This window comes from Solanum tuberosum, unplaced genomic scaffold, assembly GCF_000226075.1.
Source record: "Solanum tuberosum cultivar DM 1-3 516 R44 unplaced genomic scaffold, SolTub_3.0 scf00008, whole genome shotgun sequence".
Lineage (NCBI taxonomy): Eukaryota > Viridiplantae > Streptophyta > Magnoliopsida > Solanales > Solanaceae > Solanum > Solanum tuberosum.
This window is the reverse complement of record NW_006238934.1, coordinates 2,520,334-2,529,555: the sequence shown is the minus strand read 5'-3', so window position 1 is coordinate 2,529,555 and position 9,222 is coordinate 2,520,334.

Below are 9,222 nucleotides of genomic sequence, written 5' to 3'. Positions count from 1 at the left end.
ATAATATATAAAAATATTATCATTTCATGATTAGAAGTGAGACAAACAAATAGAAAAAAAGAATGTGAAGAGTTTTTTTTATGTTAATGTTCCTACATTAATAAAAAAATAATTATTTATAATAAATTAAGTAATTTTTTTTTACAATACAATAATTATATATATATATATATATATATATATATATTAATTATTTATATTGTTTATGTTAAGTAGATACTTGAGTATGCGATTTAAAAAAGAATTATCTTCTTTCTTTTTTAGTCTGTTTAAAAACGAATGACTTCTCTTTCTTTTTTTGGTAACATTTTAATTTCAGTTTTTCACGTGGCATGTTTAAATCCACAAGAATAAAGGGCAATTTTGTACATTTGACATAACTTTAATTTAGGATCACAAGATTCAAAAGTCTTCTTTATTTACTTAAACTTCGTGTCAAGTCAAACTAGATCATTCTTTGTGAAACGGAGGGAGTAACTAATTATTATTATATTGATTAGTGAATTTTCATAAAATTATGTGTATTTTAAAATTTATAACCACAAACATTTATTTATAAAAAGAACATAGAGATATTTGATTTATCAATGTGATATCTTGTTTTTTACCTATGATTTATTCATTTGATAAGATTATATAAGAATGATTTTTTTTTTATAGTTTTCACAACTTGTGAAAAAAATATAATTTGAGAAATTCAAATTGCATTTCTTAACAAAATTTCAACTTTAAACCAATCTACTGTCAAATAATGTTCAAATAGGCCTATATTAGATATAGCACATGTGTTCGTACATATGCTTTTATCACTTACAATAAAAATAATAATATATCTAATGTAATTTCATAAATGAAATTTAAAGAGGATAAAGTATAAGTAGACTTTGTTCTTACAAATCTTTAAAAAAAATTGGCTTTAGTAATGCTTGTCAATGCAATTTTTTTAAAGAGGAAGTAAACTATTGAAGTAAAGCAGACATAAATAATATTTAAAAATTCATTATATAGCATTTAGAAAAAGAAACAATAACAACAATAAAATAAAGTGATACTTAAATAAAGCATAGAAATAAGAAACAATGACAACAACAAAATAAAGTGATACTTCAAGCAAAGAAACAACTGACATTAATTGAAATTGAAAACAAGAAACTACGAGACAAGTACTAACGTTAATGGTGTGTATAGAGAAATATGTACAGGGCACTAATACTATTCATAGTAAATTGAGATAACACTCAACTCTCTTCTTCCTCTTATTTTAATTTTTGACTTTCACTTTTTTTCATCTAAGGTCATACATGTTTTTGATAAATTAAAGATGTGTATGTCCTATTTAATCATTTCTCTTTAATACTTTTTTTGACCTACGTCTATCTTTCTTTAAACCTACCACTGTCATTCTGTGCATTCTCTTTTTCATGTCTGAACTCTGAACTATTACTTAATCATAATTATAAAAATAACTTAATCATTATTAATTAATATATATGTTCACTATATTAAATCAATTACATGATAAATTATATCTACTGTAAACACTTTGTACGAATAAATATTTATTATCATATATAGTTAAGGAAGTGAGAGTTATAACTGTTGTTTTATGAGTGTTAAGCATATAATATGTCACAAGTTAATTTTTCGAATAATCAATTTAGAAATAGGAATTGTAATTTTTATACCAAAAGCATCTATTAAAGAAATTAATTAAAGTACATCTTCTCCGAAACTTCCTCCTTGTTTTTTTATTTTTTGTGGTTAGTTTGTTTTGTATTTTATTCTTTATAGATAAATTTATTTTATGGAAGTTTTTTTTTTTTTCAAAAGTAGAATTAATAACTTTTTTTTTATAAGAAGGCAGAAAGTGGTTTGTGCACCCCAATTTAGATGGTTTGCTGCAAATTCAATTGTTTTAGAAATTTTCTACCAAATAATATTAATGTTTAACTCTTCATCACAATTTCCATTAGTCAAGCTTTTGAGAAGTAAAAAATATTTATTTTCTTAAGAAAAGTATTTATTTTATAGAATTGAGATATTTGAAGCCCATTTGTATAGGCTAAAAAAAATAGCTTTTAAATAAAATAAAAAAGTTAAACTTTAAATGACTTGTTAAGTCAAAAAAATAAAAAGTAGTGGAGTATTGCATTTAGTTTTTAACTTATTTTAAGTCATTTTTAACTTATGTTAAGTTATTTTTAACTTTGCCAAACACACTCAAAAACTAAAAATATCTTTAAAATAGGGTTTAAGCCTATCCAAATAGGATTTTAGTTTTTTTTTTTAAAAAGTGTTTGAATTGTAACGAGATTTTTTTAAAAAATTGAAAAGAGTAATTTGTTTTTTCAGTTCTTATATCGATAAATGTTTAAGAATTGATTAATTAAATTCAAATTATTATTCTTCAAAAAAGTTATTTCAAAAGCCAATTTTAAAAAAAAAAGATAATCAAAGTTTTAGAATTTTGGCGAAAGAGGTTATTATTAATATGTTTTGAGGGCGTTAATTTTTATTTTTTTTGTCCTTTCATTGCGTAATTGACGGTGCCGTCAGTTTCGCCGTTAGTGGCCCCGTTTCAGTAGTACAATTATGCACGTAAAGAATTTGCTGAATTTAGTATAAAGTTTTAATGAGATGGTGGTGGGGGTTGTAATCTACTGTATTTATTTTTTATTCGGTACAAAATACAATTATGAATTGCTTATTACTTTTATATATTTGGTGTCATATTGTGGTGATAGTATTTTAATGATTCATTTCTAAGAAACTCATTGAATATGGTATTATAATCATTGTTATTGTTATTTTGATTGGACATCATCAATCTTCTTAATTGTAGTACAACCAAAAAGTGACATCTTGTCTTGTATTGTATTGTAAGTTAGAATGAGACAAAAGTTTCGATAATTTATATATCTTTTGATTTTTTTTATAGTTCTTTTGTTGTAAATTGTTTTTTTTTTGACATAATAAAATGTTTAAGAAAGTAAAGAATTTTTTTGAATTTTGTGATGTTATACTTCCTCCATTTCTATTTATTTGTCAAATATTTTTTAATTTGATTTCTTTTTTTATTTGTCATTTTTAACTAAAGAAGAAAGAACAACTTTTATTATTATATCCTCAATTTTTTAACATTGAATGTCTTTGAAAAATGTAGTGAGTATATCTATTTGGGACCCTATCAATAATAAACTAACTATATTAATAGTTATTTTCTTAATAGGTGTGTCAAGTCAAAATTTAACAAGTAAAAAGAGATTGAGGGAGTTATAAAGATATGTCAAAATTAGCAAGATACTTTTTAATCTTGTGATTTTATACATGTAAAAAATTAAAATTAAAAAATTATCAAAAAAAATATTATTTTTGAATAAACTAAAAAAATAGAATCAACAAATAAAATAGATGAAGAATTATGTTAACTATATATTCTATATATTTTTATTTGAAGAAAATATAATATACATAAATTATACCCCTGCTATTGTGGAGTAGGTAATGTCATCTCGTGCTGATAACATATAATGAATCATTTCTATGAAATTCATTTGAAAATGGTATAGTATAATTATAATCATTGTTATTGTTATTTTGATTATATGTACGTCATATATTTTATTGATCTCATTGTAATTAAAAAGTAATATCTTATCTTATATGATAACTTAAGGTGAGATGAAAGTCTTGAACAACTTATATGTATTTCATGATTATTTTTATTTATTTTATTTGTTTTATTTTGATTTGGTACAAAATATAAGAATGTAATTTTTTCTTGAAATTTGTGGTATTAAGTTAATAATATGTTAAATATATTATAATATCTTTTAATTTTGTAGTTTTAAACAAATTACATAAAATATTGAAATTGAAATGCTGTTAAAAAATAAACTATTCTATATGAACCCGACTTAAAAAAAATGTAGGGCAAACAAATTAAAATGAAAAAGTAATACAATAGCAATATATTCAATATAATTTCATTTGAAGGAAGTATGATCTACATGGACTGTACTTCTATTTTTGTGGAATAGAAAATTGTTTTCGATAGACTTTTTGTACGATGATGTATTACTAAAATTGCTTAGAAAAATAGCAAAATAACAGAATAAAAAAAGGATGATATTTTTTGAGGAAAAAGTTTGAGATATATTCGAACTTTGACTGAAATTGCTTTAACAATATTGAACTTTGAAAATGACCTTTAACCCCCTGCACTATTTAATAGTGTATTTTAAAGGTATATATTTGTCCATGTGGACATCATAAATATTGCACCATTATAAATAGTAATGTGTTCACGTGGGCACATATATACCCTTAAAATACACTATTAAATAGTGCACGGAGGTAAAAGGTCCTCCATAAAGTTTAGTATCGTAACAATAATTTCGACCAAAATTGAAGTATTTTTCAAAACCTTTTCCCATATTTTTTAAATTTCTTTTCGTTTCTCACCTTGTGAGACACTATTTAAAGATATGTTCTCATACCACTTATTTGAAGATTAAATAGAAGATTTACTCAATTTGTGAAGTAAAATTATTTTTAACTGGAATTTATGTTGATAGATTTATTTTCTCATCAAGCTAAATTTTAAATTATTGGTTAATTTTCTCTTTTATTATTCCTTTTTATAATTATGTATTTAAATTATTATTTTTTGCATATTCAAATAATGTAAAAAGATATAATGAGTGAGTATTTAATCTATTTTTTTTTGTTTGTTTGGATTGACAGTTCAATTTTGAAAAGTCTTATTATTGTATTGAAAACTTAGACTAAACAAGATAGATTTGTTCAAGTGGTTATTTAACATAACAACATGAAAAGGAAGAATATTTCTTTTTTATTGTGGAGTGGAATGAAAAGAAAAAAACTTATTGACCGTAAAAGAGTATTTTTTGAATCAAAATATTGACGGTAAGAATATTTTTGAATTAAATTATAAGTGGAGGACATTTTTGTTCCTTTCATATAGTTTAAGGACATTTTTTACCTTTTTCCTTAAATAACTATTTAACTTAAATTTTGAATACTTAAATACATAATTTATTTTATCATATTCTCTGAAATTTCTCACCATTTGAAAAATCACTACTCTCTTTACGTGATGTATCAATCGGATACATTACTATATGTGATGTATTGGAACGTAATACATCATTTTACGTGATGTATTCTGAGGTTTTAGGATGTATCTGTATTCCATAAAATTTAAGGGATTTTTGTAATATAGAAAACAATAGTAATAGGATGTAATATGCTCTTAACATTGAGTAATATGCTTTTAATTGTCATGTTGCGCTTTTTGAAAGTCAATTTGACTAAATTTCAAAGTTAAATTAGATTACATTAATTTGATATTTTAAAAAAAAAATTAGATATTTAAAAACTAAATAAAATGTACTATAAATTGCAATATTTTGCATATTAATATGATGAAAAAATATATTATAAAATATTAGTCAAAATTATTATCGTTTGACTCTATAAAAGTAAACTATAATAATTAAAAATGGGAGTTAATATCTCATATTGTCACTCAATTTTGAATTGTTTACTTAGAAAGTTACTCAACTTTGAGTTGTTCTCTGAGAAAGTCACTCAACTTTGTTTTATAACTCAAAAGTCATTCAACTATTGTTGTTTTACTTAGAAAGTAACTCAACTATTGATAGTTCACTTAAAAAGTCACTCATATATGTTCTTATTCATATATTACCTTCCATTAAAAAAACAAAAAAAAAAAAAATGAAAAATGTTAAGATATTCTTAATGATATTCGGGCTTCTACCCAGCAGAGTCTTCCATAACTGACCGACCGGTGAAAGGATAGCCGGACCCGTTGAATGTCAACCCGCGTATTCTGATTCACTTTACCCAATAAAGGGCTATGCGAAATAGGGATTGCTGCTTCCACTGCGCTACCTTCCTAAGCCCTTACTCCTTTTCCTTTTGCACCTGCCTTGTCGAAGTAGAAGATGTGGCATTCGAAAGGGTACCGAAGTTAGCGGCTTTAGAGATAGGGGCGAGGGCGGCGGGACATAGACTCTGAGTCCTAAATCTAAGTTCCTGTTCCCAGTGCGAATGCATTATGCCCGGTTTAATCAGTTACACCAGCTAACATAACAACACTCAACACTCCGAGTGGCATAGGCGCGGGAAGACCAGTTAAGGTCTCGTAAGATAGAGTGACCCACGCACAGCGGCTTCAGGTTCTAAACCAGGTCAGATACGGAGGGGCAGAGAGAATGCTTCCCGATCACTCTCTCAGAGAGAGAGAGAGCTATTGTACAAGGAAGCTACGTACACATTTTCGTCAATTTAAATATTTTTTTCATAAAATTTTATTGAAATTTAATTTTTATGTTAAACTACTTTTTCAAAGAAATAATAAGATATTTATTTTAATTATTTTGTTAATCCAAATTATTTAATTATAATTTTTTGGAAAACGTACCGTAGCAATTGACCCAAAAAAAACTTTTTCCGTTTTATCAATTATATAACTGAAATTAAATATGTTAAAAAATGATCCAAAAAAGAAGAAGAAGTTGGAATTGATAAGAAGTATAATAAAAAATAAATAAGAATCTTATTTTTTTTTTTTTTAAAATAGTTATTTATTTTTTGTATTTTACAAAATTTAATGAAAAATTCATTTGAATTAATTGGGTGACTTTTTAAGTAAAATATCAATAGTTATGTGACTTTTTAAGTGAACAATTAATAACTGAATGACTTTTGAATTATAAAATAAAATAAAATAAATTTTTAAATAAACAACTCAAAATTGAATGACTTTCTAAATAAACTATTGAAGGTAGAATGATCATATGAGATATTAACTTTGACAGAAGAAGTACTATGTTAGGAAAAGTCAATACTGGGCCATCCGTTTGAATATAGGCACCGGTTCTCTAGGTGATATTAAGTTAGTGATTCATTTCTTCGAAAATATTCAATTGAAAATGATAATGTAATCATTATTGTTGTTGCTGTAATTTTAATTGGATGCCATCAATCTTCTTCGTCAACCAAAAAGTGATATCTTGTCGTATGTTGTAAGACGGCATAATACATAAATATATTATTTAATTTGATTTTAAATATTTATATTTTATAATTTTTGTATATAAAATTATCTATTTAAATTTATATAAAATTAAATCTACTTATGATTTATTTGATAGTTTGAAGTGTTGTGCAATGACTTTCAAAAAAATAATATTTAATGTTTTAATTTCTTTTTGAATATCTTAGGATCTAATGGGATTCAAACCTTTTTTAAAGGTATATGTTATCCTTATATAGGTATGAGTTATGATTTAAGATAGGATAGCATCTAAAAATCCTAACAAAATTTAACTTGTCTTACGGAGGCCCACAAATTACATTGTATATAAAAGTCTCGAAGGCAATACATGTCAATCTTGTGAATAAACTTTTCAAATATTTTAGTGGATATATTTACCATATTTTCTCTTGAGCAAACTTGTTGAACATTTATTTCACCATTGAAGATCTCGAAGGTAAATAATTTTAGTAAAATTTATTCTCTCGTTTAATGTATACTTCTTTTAGTTGATTTATTCAATGTCTTGGAAAATCTCTATTCAATTATTGATTTCAATCAAATACATTGTGACCCGCTTCATGAATGAAAATGATTTTTGTTTGACTTTAAGAAGTAGCAATTATAGTCTATTTTGTTGATGGACATGATATAGGTTTAACTCTATATATAAATAAATAGTCTATTTAAAATTTAATTTTACATAAATCAAACAAATATCGTATATTTGCGTAATCAATTAATGATGAAATGAAGTCATTTGAACAAAATAAACATATGTCGATTGTTCCTCGGAGATATTTTAGTATATAGTTAATGTTAGACTTTGTTAGTTGTTATCTTTATTTGTTATTAAAAACATGTTTTAAGATACCATTATCTTTATTTGTTATTTATGCTAACGATAGAATTAGTTAGAGGCAAGGTTAAAATTTGAACTAAACTTATTCAATTCAGTTCATCCCCACACTTTCCCTTCGTCTCCTGGAATTAATTTGCTAAACTTATTACGATTTCAATTTGCTTAGAAGCGGATCTTATGCATCAATAAAGATTTTGATGAGATGAATAAAAAAAATTCACCTAAATTAAAAAATGCGCTCTTTTTAAATATACAAAAATTTAAATTAATTGATGTCCTAATGCTTGGAAATAGCCAATGTGGGTCACTGAGAGTATAGGCAACCGATTCTTCAAGTAGTTTGTCAACTATTGATAGTATATAATTGGCTCATTTCTTTAAAATAAAAATAAAATTTTGTTGAAAACCATGTGACAATTATTATCATTGTTATTGTTATTCTAACTGTCGCATCAACTTTTTTGTCAGACTATAACCAAAAAGTTATATCTTGTCTCGTAGTCTGTTTGATTAATCTTTTAAAATTAATGTATCTTAATCTGATTTAAAATATAATTTAAGAAAGTAAAAAAGATTTCTAAATTTGGCGATCTTAAAGTAAAGATATATATAATTTATCAAAATATATTTTTATCTTGTACTCCCTCCGTCCACTATTGTTTGTCAGGTATACTAAAGATAGATATCCAAAATTAATTGTCAATTTAAACAATCAAGAATCAATTATTCACTTTTTTCCAATTCTACCCTTAATAATTAAATAACTATTAGTTTCAAAAAGTAGTCATTTTAAAGTTACAAAACTACTTTAATGTAGAAAAAAAGTTGTTTTTACAGTTTTCAAAAAGTACAAACCATTTTAATAAGGGAAAAGGGACAGATTTACCCCTGAACTTTAATAAATGGTACGTATATTCCCTCCGTTATACTTTGCGTCCACATAAGCCCTACCGTCCAATTATAGGTACACATATACCCCTCTCACTAACGGACCCCTAATTTCTTACACGTGTCTTAATCCTATTGAACTACCCGTTTAATCCTTTTTTTTAACCCATAACCCAACTATCCTCCCCATAACCCAATACCCACCAAATTTCCTTTAAAAGGAATCCTAATTAAAACACCCAAATTAACACACCAAAATATGTCCCTTATCTGTCCGCGAGGGAACTGGAGGACCTGTACATTTCATTAAGACTTGCATTGTGGACTTCTTGAACAAGAAAGGAAATGAATGAACTCTTGATCAGTTATACCATTTACTTACAGAAAA